Source organism: Crocuta crocuta, unplaced genomic scaffold (assembly GCF_008692635.1).
Source record: "Crocuta crocuta isolate KB4526 unplaced genomic scaffold, BGI_CrCroc_1.0 scaffold95, whole genome shotgun sequence".
Taxonomy (NCBI): Eukaryota; Metazoa; Chordata; class Mammalia; order Carnivora; family Hyaenidae; genus Crocuta; species Crocuta crocuta.
The window spans coordinates 10,016,789-10,032,824 of NW_027530971.1; the positions used below are offsets into that span (position 1 = coordinate 10,016,789).

General features: G+C 46.7%; 1 protein-coding gene and 1 long non-coding RNA gene across 4 annotated transcripts in view; one reads left to right on the plus strand and one right to left on the minus strand.

Annotated features, from left to right (window-relative positions):
- ASTN2 (astrotactin 2) overlaps nt 1-16,036 on the minus strand; it is an 881,037-nt gene that overhangs the window by 221,140 nt on the left and 643,861 nt on the right. The window lies entirely within an intron of this gene.
- On the plus strand, nt 6,258-7,050 carry LOC144236278 (uncharacterized). Its single transcript, XR_013336475.1, has 3 exons — nt 6,258-6,323; nt 6,566-6,741; nt 6,912-7,050. It is a non-coding gene; the product is annotated as an uncharacterized LOC144236278 (long non-coding RNA).

The following is a 16,036-nucleotide window of genomic DNA, read 5'->3' on the forward strand; positions in this document are numbered from 1 at the left end:
AAACAGGCTTTATTTAGCCCCTCATCTAACTTCCTGCTTATTCTTACAAAACTCTTGCGAATCTACAGTACACGTTCTGAAAACCATTGCTAACCTTCCACGTGGCCATGGGCGAGTCATTTCACCTTTCCCCTTCTGGAAAATGATGGAAATGATTTTTCACAGGAAGGGTGTAAAGTAGGAGACAATGGTGAAACTACTTGGATGTAGTTCTCAGCAAGTGATTGCTATTACTGTCTTCACTGAGTTGTTCAAAAGAGCGGCATGAGGTGGTCCAAGCACTCTAAACTTTACTTTCCCTCTTTCCTATTTTACAGGTTCCTAATTGCCAACCACAACTTTTCTCAGACATTTCCTTACCTTGTCACCTGTTCCTTTCTATTATCACTCTCCCTATTTTACATTTCTAGGATTGTAGAAATTGCTGTGAGCACATAGCATGGTGCCTTACATGGAATATATCCTCAGTTATTTAATTGGATGCTGTTTACTTGCTAATGATGATAGGTGTCCAGTAACCTTAGTCTTCTTAACATACCCCCTGTAACGTTGGACAAACCAGTATTCCTAGGCAAGCCCATTTATAAGGTACACAAAAGACTAAAGGCCAACAAATTACTCATAGCTTGTTTACGTCCCTGCCTCCCTTTATCATTCTGAGTAATTAACACAACTTAAGGTTTTAGAGCAAGGATACATTCATTATTTGTTGAGTACCTACTGTGGGCCAGGCACTATGGGAAGTGTTCAGAAAAAAAGATTACTTTAATAAATGATACGGATGCGCCTACTCTTTCAGAAATTATTTCTGTCTTTCCTAAGACATTTGAAATCTAATGCTACGTTGCCCTGGACTTCCTGAAAGGCCAGGGATAGGCACTACGTGAATGATTGTAAGGGTCAATCCTAATGTACAATCCTAATGTATGTACACTCCAGGCTGAGACAGTCTGCAGGGGGACGCTCCATTATCCCAGCCAGTAAGATAAACTTGGCTGGAGTCCTACAGTGTTCCTGAGGGTAAGGCAAGTAATGCTTAAGTAGTTGTACTTTTAATCTAGTACTAATTAATGGCCTCTTAAAAGTGAAGTGTTACCCAGCTCTGTAACAGGGAAGTGGAAGGCAGAGCCTAGTGTGAAACTCAGGGCTCTGTCTTGCACCTGACTAGGCTGCTGATTTGTACTCAGGATGTACAGCCCCTCGAGGGATCTCAGAACAAATTACAGATATGAAATAGCAGATGCCTGGATGAATTTTACAAGCAGGGCAGTGGTGAGGTAGAAAGCTGCTTAGCAAAAGACATACTTACACTCCAGACCTATGGCTGTATCTTGTCAATATCGTTAATATTCATGCTATCCTGGCCAAGTCTGGAATTAGGCAACTCTGGGACTGGCGATGTACTGTAGTGGAAAGTCACTGGACTTAGTCTAGGCCTGAATCACAGCTCTGCCTGTGACCTACCTAGATGTCCTCAGGTGATCAACAGACGTCTGCAACAGTTTCCCAATCTGTAAAGAGGTTAGACTAGATCATTGGTAAAATCCCTTTTAGCTCTACAATTTTGATGAATTTTTAACCAACTAGATTGGCTGAGCTTTGCTGTTTTTGCCTAATTCTTGCTATAACTGTGTTTAGAGTGGTAGAAAGAACCTCCACTTTGTAATAATAACTGTAACTGTGGGTCACTTACTAGCTGTTGTCACTCTGCTGAATGGTCTCATTTGGTGTCAGGCAAAGACAGTTTATGTTCTACAGTGCTTTTGTGAGAATCAAAAGATATAAATGGGATAGCATATGTAAAAGTACCTAACTCAGAAAGTGGGAGGTGCCCAGGAAACACGACTTCCGTCATGCTGCACTGATGTGAAATTTTCAAGTTAATACCGGGGAAGACTGCAGACCTGTGTTGGTGATGCGGTGGCAGAAGCCTATTGGAGGTAGAGGGATTGCCAGTGGGGCAGAGGCAAAGAACTCACAGTATTGTTTCCCCCAAGGAAAGCTGCACATAAAGCTTAAAGGCTAATTGTTTGATGAAAGTAGTCAGGATGTCATCTTGACTATTTTGGGGAGGTTAAATGGAGTTAAGACTTTATATATAAATAGACATAAGTATGTATGTATTGTATGCATGTATGTGTATTTATTTCACAACAGAAATGTGTGTTTAGCTATTCCTATAGATGGCTAGCATAAAAGGATTTTTCCTCCAGGTCATTATTCATGAACTCAGATAATTATAAAAATTAACAGAAGCCATTAGAGCGCAGTTGCCGGCTGCATACTGGGCTCTCCTGGAAACAAAGGCCAGTTGTCACAGACACTGAACCTGTGACTTTCCATCCCTTGCTGCCTATTTTGCCTTGGGTTGTGGAAGCAGCACCCTGAAAGTTCAGCACAGCCATGAGGCCCCCTTGCTATAGCACAGAGCCAAACCTAGGCCCTTGGCATACCTCATCTGTAGGATAGGGAGCCCTCTCCATCCTTGGTCCTTTGCCAGATACCATGGTGCTGGAGAAGGTCACCCCCTTTCCCAGACCCATTGGCTATCTGAGGAGTCCCCTGGGATCAACTGAGCGAATAGCAAACAGTTTATATACTTTATAGATGGCATCACCAACCATCTTATATGATGGAGTTTGCTGGAAAGCTGCAAAAGGACTGCTTTTCAGTCCTTCATTGGGGTGTTCCTGATTAATGGGACAGGACCCAAGAGTCAGCACAACTGGCCAAATTTCATGTAGTCCTCTTTGCAGTGGGCGCCCTGGCCAACACTCAGCCCCATCTCCACATTCCTGTACACGTTTGGGCCATTGCCAATGATGTGGTCATCCGGTCCAGTCAATGGGATCAACAGTTCTCCAGCTAAGATCTCTGGGAATCTCTTGTGGCACAGAGACCCAAAACATAAATCAAGATCACACATGTCTCCACACAAACTAAATCGATAAAAGGCCTCACTAAGATACTCTTTACCACCTTCAGAGTTTCAGATGTTATTGATGGTGATCAAAGCACTCCTTTCACTTCTCAAAATATACAACGATGGGCTCTTATATAAGGCATTTAGTAGAATCTTCATTTCCCTTACCACCCTCACACTGCAGGCCTCAGAGTACTATATGGCTTACTTACACAAGTTCAAGTTGAATTAATTGAATCCTAGCACATTTCAGTAACCAAACATCCAGGGTGAACTGTAATGATTCTGACTCCATATTTTATGCTTGAATTCTGACAGCATCCAAGCCCTACAACTCCCCACTTCCCCATCAGCCCCTCATTTGGCAAACCTAGGTGCTCCCACCTTTGATGCCAGAGGGGATTTCAAACAGCTGGCAACACACCACAACTCTACTCCACCCCCCTGCCCATTATCTGTACAAGCCAAGCCAGTCTCTCCTTGTTTCCTCTAGCCACTTCAGACCTGCTTGAGAGCAAAAAGCCTCATTATGTGAGTGATAAGCCCTTTTATATCTTGATGCGTGGCAAGTTCAGTTGCGTGTCCGAACCACACACTGGGTGGGAGTCCATACCACTACTTCGAAGTGATGACACATTTTAGAGTCTGATAAAAGTTTTACGAATGTAATTTATGAGCAACCACATGAATAAGACTGTGTTTTTGTGAAATGACACTTAATATCTAAACTTAAGAATAAAAACCTTATACTCCTGAAATCATTGTTGCACTATATGCTAACTAACTTGGATGTAAATTTTTTAAAATTTTTAAAAATTAAGAAAAATGAATAAAAACCTTAACTCTCAGGCCCAAAGACCTGAAGCTTGCTTCCAAATCTAATGATTCTAGAGCAGTGTTAGAAATAAATTGGAAATATCATGGCTCAAAGGGAGGAAGGGAACAGGCATGCTTCTAATTATGTCCCCTGATCCTGGCTCAGGGGCTGGATGCTGGAGAAGGAAGCTTGCGCTGATGGATGCGCTGGAAGAAATGTGTGACGCACACACAAACGGGCAATCCACCCTGCACCATCCATAAAGGCTACTTAATTCTTAGCTAAACGAAAGGTACAAATGCTGAAGCCAAAGCGCTAAAAGTATGTATTCTTCCCTCCTGCTCTGGCGACGACAGCTGCCTAGGCCCGTCTCCCTCCTCCCTGAAATGGGAGACGTTAACTCCAGCCCACTTAACACGCACGAGAACTGTCCTTCACTGTCCCACAGCATTTTACATAAGGAAAAGCTGGCCAGAAATGAGAAGCATGCACAGCCCCTCAGAATGAGATAAAGCCACTCTAAAGAAAACATCAGAAACAGGACTGGGCGCGGCGGGGGCGGGGAAAGGTCCTCCCTGAGGAGACAAATTGCAAAAGGGAAACTGTATCTTTATACTGGGAGCTCTGTCTTCTCCTGTGACAATTACCAATTGGGTCCCAAACCTGCATTTTCAGATCTCACTTTTTTTTTTTCCCTGATTACCAGTCTGGTGCATGTCCAGCTACCCACTTCGTATTGGTAATCGGTATGTGAACTGTGGGCTGTTGTGCTGGGTGAATACCTTGCTGAGAAGCCTCACACTCCCTGTCCTCCAACCTGAGCTCACCTCTCCAACACTGGCTGAGCTTCCTTTGTTCCACTTTAAGAAACCTTCAGCACCCCCGTTTCTCACCCATTTATTTCTGTTTTCTCCAGCTTCATGACTACGAAATGTTAAGCTGGTATTATTTTTCTCCTGAAACACAGCTACAACTTCCTAACTGATCTTCCCAACTCTCATCCTGCATCCCATACACATGTCCTTCGATCCCAAGTCCAGCCCCACCCTGCACCAGCCAGAATCAGTCATTTTTAAAATGCAAGTTAATATTACACGAAATCTTTAAGTGACCTTAAATTGCTCCTAGTAAAAGGACACATTTCCTAGCAGGGCCCACACATCCAGTGAGATCTGGCTGCTGTCCATCTATCATCTTGCATGTATCTCCCTAGCAGTCTGCTCCATACACTTCTTTTTCTTGTGTCTCAGGGTCTTCTCTGCACATGCTTGTCTTGCTACCTGCAACCTCCCCTCTCCCTACCCACCAGTGTCACCTAAACCTTGCCTCTTGCAGGTTTCCTGGGATGCCCTTCCCGACCCGCCGCACAGTCTGAGTCGGGTCTCCAAATCATGCTTCGTGTTTCGTCTTCTAGCGTTTACACTTTGCACTGTGATCTCCTCGTTCCCTGTCTCTCTCCAGGTCTAGACCAAGCTCTGTGAAGTCAGAGCCGCATTTAATTTAGTGCCACACTGGCATAGAGTAGACACTAAAACTGTTGCTGGACACAACCAGGGCAGGGGGTCAGCTAGCTCATGTGTTAATACACATGAACACTTTGTATCCCATTTAGCACCTGCTGGCTGTGCCCCAGTGTTCCCCTCCCACCAGCTGTCTCCCTGATCACTGACAGTAGGTGCAACAAAGTTGAAAGTGGGAGGCGTGGTGACCTCAGATTTCATCTTCCTTGAAGAAGCTTCTCAACAATATGATAATGAAAAGTTGTGTTTCCTTCTGGAAACTCAACCCAGACTTTGTGCAAAATCACCACTGGAAGAGGTTTCAAAAAGATACCTTAGACGTGTGGTATATACACTATATATATCTCAATAAAGCTGTTACAAACAAAAATGAGATACCTTTGGAAACAGGGTCTCTTGAATAGCCCCTTAACACACCTTCTTGGAATGGGAAGGAAGAAAGAAAACGGAGCTGGTTTGAGTCCTAACCCTGTCACTAATTTATAGTGCCCTTTGAACAAGTTTTTCATTACCCATTTCGCCATTTATAGTTAATAGATTAATTGAATTAAGGATCTTTCTGGTTGTGGATTTCAGTGATTCTGATGCCTCAGACCAGATCTTTCCGGTTGTGAATTTCAGTGATTCTGGTGCCTCAGACCTCAGGGACTTCTTAGACCAAGATCTCTAAAAGGAGCCTTCCATTTCCTTGGGCACCCCTGAAATGTGAGGAAACAGGAGGGCAGGCCCCAAGAATCTTAAAGAGGAAACCTTAAGGACTAGGGCTTGTGTGTCAGATGAAGACAACCAACACCAGCTCCAACCCAATGGATCGATGGTCAAGTCAGTCTCTGAGGCCTGACTCAAAGCCTGTGCCTCGACCCAGAGCCAAGGTGTTTCTAGAAAACTAGAATGTGGAGCCAGCTGACTGACATCATTCAGGCTAGAATCATGCTGGTCTATCTGCCTCTATCTTTTCACTCTTCCTGATCAGTATGTCTACCTGTTTCAGGAGGAAGAGAAATGCCTCTCAGGACACCTTTTGGAGTGCCCACTGTGGTGAAGTAATAGCAAAATGTAAATGGTGAGAGGTCGGGAACAAGAAAAGAAAGAAAAGGAAGAGCAAGTATTTCAATCAGTTGTATGTCTCTGGCTTATATACAGCCCCCCACTAACCCCAGCACCCCCCGAGTCTCAGTTTCCTAGGCAGAAAGACACCAGCTTCAGAGGGTTTCTTGTTAGGACTAACTGAGATCCTGTATGCGAGGTGCCCGGCGTGCCTGCAGGCATACAGTGGCTCTCAGTGCCTGGCATCTGTTCTTACAGGGATGAAGGAGGGCACGGGGGCTCCAGAGCCACAGTCCTGGGGTAGACTCCTGCCTCTGCCTATTACCAGCCACTATGACCTGAAGCAGCTGAGTTTTCTCATTTGGAAGATGGACATAAAACTCTGGACATCGCCAGGTTCTCATGAAGACAATGCAAGATCACGTGACTGGCAGGTAGGAACTCCATACAACTTAGTCATCCCCTTCTCCAACCACACATTCTTCTTGTGCACTGTAAGCTCAGTGCCCAGCTGTGCAAACACTCCCCTGCGCCCCACTGCTGGGTTCCAGGCTGTGCTTTCTGATAATTCTGTTCTGCCCCCACCCCCACCCCCTGGGTTCAGGCAGGACTCAAATTCAAGTTGGCAAATCATCCAGTGAGAAACAGCCGTGACTTCAGGACTGGAAAGAGCTGTCCCATTTTGCTTTGTTTTGGGAAACTGATGGTAATAATAATCATCCCTGACTCTACTGTGTCTCACAATAATAAAAGATAACAATAACAGCTCGCATTTCCTGAGTACTTCTTATATGCCAGGTGTAGTGATGATCACTTTACAATCGTTTCCGCTAATGCTCATAACAGTACTGTGAAGGAGGCATCGCTATGCCCATCTTGAAGATAAACTGAGGCTCAGAAAATCAAGATGCCTCGCCCTATGTCGCACATCTGGCAAATGGGTCAGAAGACTCACATACACCAGTTATGCATGTCGGTATTAGTTGAAAGGTATATCTTTGATAAGGTGTGGGCAACAATGACTGATTTGTGTTGAGTTCCTACAAGCCAACTCATCACATGGTCTCATACCATCTTCATAATAACCTTGATGCTTTACCAGATATTCCCCAGGTACCTGTGAAACTGGCCCCATGTGTTGACTTCACTGCAGGTATTTGGAGATTCAGCCTCTCCCCTGCGTGAGATTACTCAGCTACAGACAGAGGCAATGGCAGTTTCTCTCACTACTTGGAAGACTGAGGAACGGAGATACTCAAAGACCTAAAAAAGAAGCCAGTGGCATCCCTAAAGAACACCTGAAGAGATTCAGGCACTGTTGCTCCAAACTGGTCTGAGAGGATTCAGCACTCACCAGACTTGTCCATACTCCCAGATTCGCGGCTTGTCTCCTGAAAATCCCTTCTCTACAACCCCAGTTGGGCAAATGCCCACCCTCTCCAGGGCTCTGCTAGGACTTCTTCTCCTCCAGGGAAATTTCCAGCCACCTTACATGATTAGGGGCCAGTCTCTCAGGCTTGCTTCCTCCACTCCTGACGCTACACACACACACACATACGTGTGTGCGCTTTCCTCTGTTACAGCATTTATCAAAAAGGGAGTAACTGTCTGTTCACCTGTTAATTTTTCCTATTTGGCTGTGAGCTTCCCGAGAACAGGTTCCTTGGCAGCTTCAGCACCTGATACAGAGCCTGGCATATAAAAGGAGCCGGACACACTAGTGTGGAAAGATGGACAGGTAAGAAGGTATGGCAGAAGAAGGAGAGACAGAGCGGCAGGAAACACACCTTGTGCTGTGGTATCTGTGAGTGAGGCTGCTCTCAGCTTGATGGGTTCTACCTGCTGCTGCCGACCTGGGGAAGGAAAAGCTTCCCTCTGTGCCCATTGTTCTCGGTAAGGGGCTGAAGGCGGAGAGAGCACAGAAGCCCCATATTCATCTCCAGGGAGATGCCACATTCTTAGTCCAGGACTGCTGAGAGAGAAGGGTCCCCTCTGACAGCTCTCCTCCCTCAGTCCCTGTATCGCCTTCCAGGGAATAAGACTGTGGTAGCGGAAAAAGTGTGGTTTGGCCCCTGTCCAAATAGAATCAGGGTAACTAGTTTATAGCAGTATCCATCTCTTATCGCTGCCCTAAGTGGAAGGACGGGCGGGGTGGTCTCCAGTGCCTTGGGTGAGGATGTATCTGTGTGTGCATGTACCCTAACATGAGAAAATGTGCAGTCTGTCAACCAGTCACTCTGCTGTCTCGGAGGGCGTGGCGGGCTTTGGCAACCAGGAGTCTGAATTTGCTCTGAGTTTTCGGGAGGGTAAAGACCAAAAACAAACAAACAAAAAATGTTGTTAGCTGGTTATGTTTCCCCCCTTGCAACAGCAGGTTCTAACAGATGGAATAAGCTGACCTCAACTTTCCCATCTGTAGAATGGGAACAGCCAGCCCAGATGAGACTAGATAACACCTTACACAAGAGTCACCGTTTCTTCCTCTCACACCCATGGTAGATGTTGCTAAGTGACCACTATATTCTTGTTGCCAAGCCTGGTCCCCACCCAGGATTTCTGTCAGCGAGCATTTCTGGCAGCTAATACCTTTTGATCGAAACTAGTGCATAAGGAGAAGCTCACCCTGGCTAGATGCCTACCATGGCCTCTTCCAGCTCTGACATTTTGGGGTTTGGCTTTGCCTCACAGTGCTGTCACTAAACTAAGAGGGAGACGCAAGCTATCAGAAGGGTATCGGTGCACAAAGTATCTCCTCCCCCGCCCTAGCTGAGGGCCTGCACTCTAAGTCTTTCCTCCCTCTGCTCTTCCAGTGGTGGATAAGAGAAACAGAACTGGAGTGCAAACAGTTCCCCTGGGTCTGATGCCAGGCAGCATCTAGAGAGTTCTCTGAGGCTGCCTTGCTATGTGCACACAGGGTCTTCGTGATCAAAGCAGCCCAGGTTCAAATCCCTGCTCTGCCACGCTCCCTGGTGTGAACTCCCTCAGATCATCTTACCCTTCCAAGCCTCAGTTTCCTCAAGCGTGAAATGCAGACAGCAACGCCTCCCTTCCAGGCCTGTTGTGTGAGGAGTAAATTGGATGAAATAATGTGCGCGAGTGCTTTGTGAGTTGCACTGTGCCGAGCACCGCGAAGGATTATTATTCTTGGTACGCACCAATAGGAAAAAGACTAGGGTGTTCCGTTCCAGATGGACTCAATCTAAACCGGGGAACAAATGCTTTTTTTGGTAATTTCATCTGGTGGAAATGGCAGTCTCATGGGCCTATTTGTGTTTAATGAACCACATCCTGTATTGTCTTTTTGCAGTTCTGAGGAAAAGGAAGTTGGTTCGCTCCTTGGGCATGCTGCAGACTAGGGAGTGAGGGTCCAGCTCTCACTTCACCTCCTCGGACCGCCCCCCCCTCCCCCCCACCTCAAAGCTAGACACATCCAACAAATAGCTGAAGCCACGGTGCAAGGGTAAGAGAGAGAGGTGCTTAGCCACATCCCACCACCTGCCTGGGACCCTGGCATTCATGGATGTAGACAGGCTCTGATCTCTGACTCCGCTGTAGTTAAGGAGTGTGAGTCTGGGTGTGACTTAAAGGCACACAGCCTGGGGCAGATGAGATGGGGCCAAGGAGCAGGAGGGGGAGGCAAAGGAGGAGGGGGAGGAGGAGGAGGAGGAGGCCTGGGGATACAAATGGGAGGGTCCTGAGGCCATGCAGAAGAGTCTGGAAATTAACCTCAGGACAAGGACAAAGCACCAAGGGGTTTTCATCCAAGAGGTAGCATAAAGGAATATCTGTTTTAGAAACATCCCATGATGGTTGATTTTAGGTAAAATCTTGACTGAGCCATGGGGTGTCCAGATTATTTGGTCAAACACTATTCTAGCTGTGTCTGTGAGGGTGTGTTGGATGAGATACCCAGAAGACTAAAGCAGGCTGCCCTCCCTAATGTGGGTAGGGGCCTCATCTAATCAGTTGAAGGCCTGACTAGAACAAAGAGGCTGACCCTCCCATTGAGTAAGAAGGAATTCCTCCTGCTTGACTGTTTGAGCAGGAACATCATTCTCTTTCTCCCTTTGGACTTAATCAAACATTGATTCTTCTTAGACCCCAAGCCTACCAGCTTTGGAATTAGAACTTATACTATGAGCTTTCATGAATTTCCAATCTGCTGAACAGATCTTGGATTGAAACTTAGCCTGCACAATCACATCAGTCACATGAGCCAATTCCTCATAATAAATCTCTCTCTCTCTCTCCCCGTGTGTGTATGTGTATCATGTATCATTTACATGAATATTACATATAATAGAGACTTGTATCTATCCATCCATCCATCCAACCACCCATCTTGTTGGTGCCGTCTCTGTGGAGAGCCCTGACTGGTCCATGTCCTGAGGGCGGCTGTGTGGTCTGGATTGATGGGGGCCAAGAGTGGATGCAGGAAGTCCAGGTAGAACACCAACCCTAGGGTCCAGACAAGCCATGATGGCAACTTATGACAGAGCAACAGCAGTGAGATGGAAAGAAAAGGGTAAATAAACTCAAGACCTAATTGGGAATTAAAATGGGTAAGATTTGCAAAATGGCGGGGGAGAGTTAGAGGGAGATATTAAGATGGACTCAGCCTTCTGCCTCCTTTCCTAAGATCCCAAAAAAGATCACGGCACGTTTCGTGAGAACACTGGAAAAGTACTAGTTTTCTAGGTTGTGTGGGGAGAGTTTGGGCGGGCAAGGGAGCTGACACAACAGCAAATATCAGAGGAAAGCTTGGAGGCAAAAGTGTGAAGTGGGAGTCACCAGTTGTCAGGATGGTAACAGAGTCCCCACAGAGGGAAGGGCAGTCCAGGAAGAGGGGCCCAGGCCAGGGTCCTGTGCAGCCACACTGCCGGTTTGGCAGAGGAGGATGGGGCTACAAAGCAGACATAGAGGAAGCTGGCAAGAAGGGAGGTGGCCAGCAAGCAAGGTAACATGGAAGCAAACACAGAGAGCGCCTCAAGCAGGAAGTGGTCAACTCTGGCAAATGCCGACGCAAGGTCAAGCAAATGGAAACTGAAAACTGCCCCTGATGATTAAATCCACAGCGAAGTAAAACGGTACCCAGGCAGGTCTCGGCTCTGAGAGCCACTCCTTTCATGTCTAGTTGCTGTCTTTGAAGCAAGCTCCCTCAGGAAACAGAAAGCCCGAGAGAGTTCTCCAGCCCACATCAGCCCCTTGGCCACAACTGTCCTCACAAAAGGAGGTGACATTTGACTATCTTTCCCTTTTCCTCCCCCCCCCAACCCCCCAACCCCTGGGCTGCCTTTCAAACAGCCAAAACTACTTTAAAGAGGAGTCTAGGAATACCTCAGCTGACATTCAAAAGTGCATTGTAATTCAAATGGAAATGCAGAAATTCATTCCCTTGGACAGTCTTGGGAAATTATAATAGAGATAAAACATCTTTTAAAGGTGGCAACAGGCATTTATCTGTGAGGACATCTCTATAACATGGACTATCCCAATCTTAACTCAAGAACAGTATAACCTTCACTGGAAAATGTCCTTTCACAGGGTCACAGAGCCTATAAACTTGGAAAAGGCGTATTAACTCATAAATCTTCTCTTCTACACTTTCTTGGTCTCTCCTTTGTGTATCTGTGTGTGTGTGTGTGTGCGTGCGTGTATCTTGCTTTGCCTTTGTCTATCTCTTTTTTTTTATTCCTCCTCCTCCCTCAGTTGGTCTCTCTGTCTCTGTTTCACACGTGTGCATGCGTACACACACACACACACACACACACACACACACGCAGCTACCTGAACAGACATGGCAACTATAGTGGGGAAGGAATGGGTTGGATCAAGATGATAATTAGGTGCCCAGCTCAGTAGTAGATGAGTCAGTCCCTTGATCTGTTTTGCTTTCATGGGAGCCTGTATTCTGCATATGAGGAACCTGATCTAGAGAGTGAACCAATTTGCCCAAGATCACACAGCTGGTTAAGAGCTTGAACTTGGATTTGAACCAGAGTCCATCTGGTTGCAAAACCTCTTCTTTATCTCCGAATGAGGAAGTCTTTATCCAAGGTAGCCAGGGAATGGGTAACTTCATAGAGTCCTTAATCATGATAAAAGTCTCATATATCAAGGTCATAGCTAAGCAGAATATGCAAATATCAAGTGAAAGAGTGAAATGGAGGCCCAACTAGGAGGAAAATAGCTTTTAAAAATACATACATATCAAGAACACAGCAGTATAGGGGCGCCTGGGTGGCTTAGTCGGTTAAGCGTCCGACTTTCGCTTAGGTCATGATCTCGCGGTTCGTGGGTTCAAGCCCCGCGTCGGGCTCTGTGCTGACTGCCAGCTCAGAGCCTGGAGCCTGTTTCAGTCTATGACTCCCTCTCTCTCTGACCCTCCCCTGCTCACGCTGTCTCTCTCTCTCTCCTAGAAATAAATAAAAACATTAAAAAAAAATTAAAAAAAAAAAGAACACAGCAGTATATAGTGAAAAGTAAGCTGAGGCAAGAGACTCAAAACTTCATGTCGTACTTGGGGCACTACCTTGGAGCAGAGGCGAAGGTTAAAGGAAATGGACAGGCTAAGCAGCTTCCACACTTAAGTGTGCCTCAGCCTGGAGGGTCCAGCAATGACTTTGGCTACTCTGGTTGCCTTCTAAGGTCCAGCTCTTCCTGGCTTCTGACAGGCACCATCTAATTGGCCTGTTCAGTGCTCTGGTCCCCTCCAGACCAATGAAATGCTAAGCAGACCCATGTGGTGGTGGTAGAAAGCCCCACCTCCCTGCCTACATGTTTCCAGTCCTGCTTGGCATACCCAGTTCCCCTCTAGAATCAGTGTCACCAGGTGGGTCTGTTATTTTAGCTTTCACTTTGCCCTGCTACAGGGAAAACAGTACACAGAGCACCCCCTTCCCTGCTATTTGCACCACAGCAGACATTGCTCACAGATCATAATGTTCTTGGCCAATGACTTCAGTGACCTCCATACAGTGGCCTAGGGAAGCTATTCCCCAACTGGTCAAAATTGAAAAGGAAAAGGAAAAGTATGGGCCATCACATGATAGTGATTGGGTTCTTTACCATGTGTCAGCCCCTCCCTCTTTTCAGCTGTCTATCAGTGGGTTAAAAAAAAAGTCTACAACAACAATGGTGAAATGTTGGAAGTCTAAGACAGACTGGTGATGAGCAACATGGGGACAGCACCCACATCTTGTCTACTGCAGCGCCCCAGCACCTGGCGTGAGGTCTGTCCAGAAGGACCATTTGGGTATTAGTGAATTAAAGAATTAATGCATGATAAATGTGACTTCCCCTGTGGAATGCTCACTTAGAAACACTTAGGGAACTCATGAGGATATTTTAATCAGACACATTCACCCCAACTCCCTGGGCTTTCCAGTGATTTCTGGTGGCTGCCCTGTGTCACAACAGAAGCCAGAGCCCCGTCATTCGTAAACCTGGAAAGTCTGGGACATTTATTTCCAATTTCTGGGAACACTAGATCTAAGGAACACTATACTCAGCTTGGAATTCAAACACCATCTCATTCTCTAACACACTGTGTGGCCCTGACAAGCCCCTTTTCTTCTCTAAGCTTCATGTTTCCCTTCTTTAAGATGAGGGGTGAGAGTATCCTTGCCTTCTTGGCCTCAAGGGGTCCGTAGGAGAACCAGGGGAAGTATACACTATAAAGTGCGGTGCTAACGTCTGTACTCGTCTCTTTTCCTGACCTTCTCTTCCAGCCTTGGTCTTTCCAGTCAAGGACAAGCCATCATGTGGGGTTAATCATAGATTTCAGACTCCAGGAGCCCCTCCACCCCGACACTACTCTCTTGTTTGAAGGATATTTGCAGGGACTGTCCTATTCTGGTGACACATGAGGAAATAAGGGCTGAGTTCGTGAGCAGCAGTTGTGGCTGGGACCAGAAATCCTCGGCTGATGCTCACACGTTTTGCTCTATTTTAAGCTACAGTTTTTCATGTGCTTACTCTATGCCAGATGTTTTACCTGTATTATCTCATTTCATTTTCCCAGAAGCCACACAAGGGAACAACTATCCCTTGTTTAAGACACGGGGACACAGAAACTTAGCAGTTACTGGTCAGAGGTTACCCAGCAGGAGACTTGAGAGCCTGTCTGTCCGGCTCCAGCCCTGCACTAGCTCTCTCTTCACACAGCTCTGCCACCACAGTAATCAGCTTCCAGACCCATATCCGTCCTGACCTGCTTCCCAGGGAGCCCTTGGTTAGCAGGCGCCCACGACACAGAGCTGATGGCTGGGGAGAGAAAGGTCACCCGCTATCTCTGAGCCCAGAGTTCTTTCAATTCTTCAGGGGGTGTGTGGGGGAAGAAATTCCTGGCTTGTTAGCAAACATCACTCCCACATTTAAAAAATAAAACCATCGCGTTTAACATGCCATCTAGGTCACAGCTGGTGGAAAGAGCGAGGAACGCACATGTTAGTGTTAAGGTTGCCTCAGGGTATCCCTGTGCTCTTCTTGGGAGCAAGCCTGGATGACAGAGGAAAGAAAAGTGGCTCGGCACAGGCAGCACAGAGAGAAAAAGCTACCACAGCAAGTGTCCCAGCAAGTCTGTGGCAAATCCCAAGGCTCTGGAGTCTTAAAGGGGCCCCCAGCTGCTCTTTCAGTCTGCCTTTCTGCCCCTAAACCATCTGACTTGCAACAGAGTCCATGCATCCACCGTATAAGGAGTGGGATTTTCTGGAGGGCAACAGTCTAAGGCCTGGAAGCACCCAAGAATGGAGAAGACATGACTCTTAGCATGAGAGTAGTGTCCCAGGCCCTAGACGCAGGCAGAGGCGAGTTAGTTCAGTGACCACAGTGAGCGGAGGTTTTTATAAACATAACCTAATTGTATTACTTCAAAGTCCTGAAGCTTATTGCCCTGCTTAATGATGTGTCACGTTATTTATAGGGGAGGACAACGAGACTTCTATTGATTTAATGCACTTCCTTAAAGACCGTCATTGTCACAGCCATAAAACAGAGCTATTCCCAGACAACTCAATTATGTCTCCCGCATCTATAAACCTCACTGTGCCCCACATAGTTGCACACACAGGAGGCAGGGAGAAGTGAGACCACGGTAGGGAGCTCAAGCCCCTGAGACAGAAGGAAAAGTTCTAGAGATGTCAAAGGCAGGTGCAAGAGGGCTTCACCCAGTCGGGGAGATGGAGGGGCAGCATGAAAAACCCTTGACGGGGAGAATGAAGCACCCCACTTTGTGTTGGACCCACCCAGTGGAGCTCTATGATGTCCAACTTCCTCCTCCCCCTGTGCCTTAGTTTTCCCAACGGCAAACTTGGGTCGCTAAGCCCAGCGAGATTCGTAAGGTCCCTTCCGGTCCCACGTTCTGTGGGTTTGAGGGTCACGGCTGATGTGGTTCTTGAGACAGAGCTGAGCCATGTGATGAAGGTGCAAACACATTTTTAACATTGCTCCCCACCCTTTCCATCCATTGAGAGCTCTTCTTTCTCAATTAACTGATACTAATAGTACCAATGGTAACAGGAAGCCATCCTCGCCCCGCTACTTATTAGCTGTGTAACTCTGGGCATTTGGCTTGGCACACGGAGACTCATTTTCTCCCCTGTGAAATGGGGATGTGAATACACGGGCCTGTTAACATACATAATTCACGTCTGTAATATGCTTGTCTTTCTCAAAAGGCTGCTACACAAACTCCTTCCCCGGGGCGCCTGGGTGGCTCAGTCTGTTGAG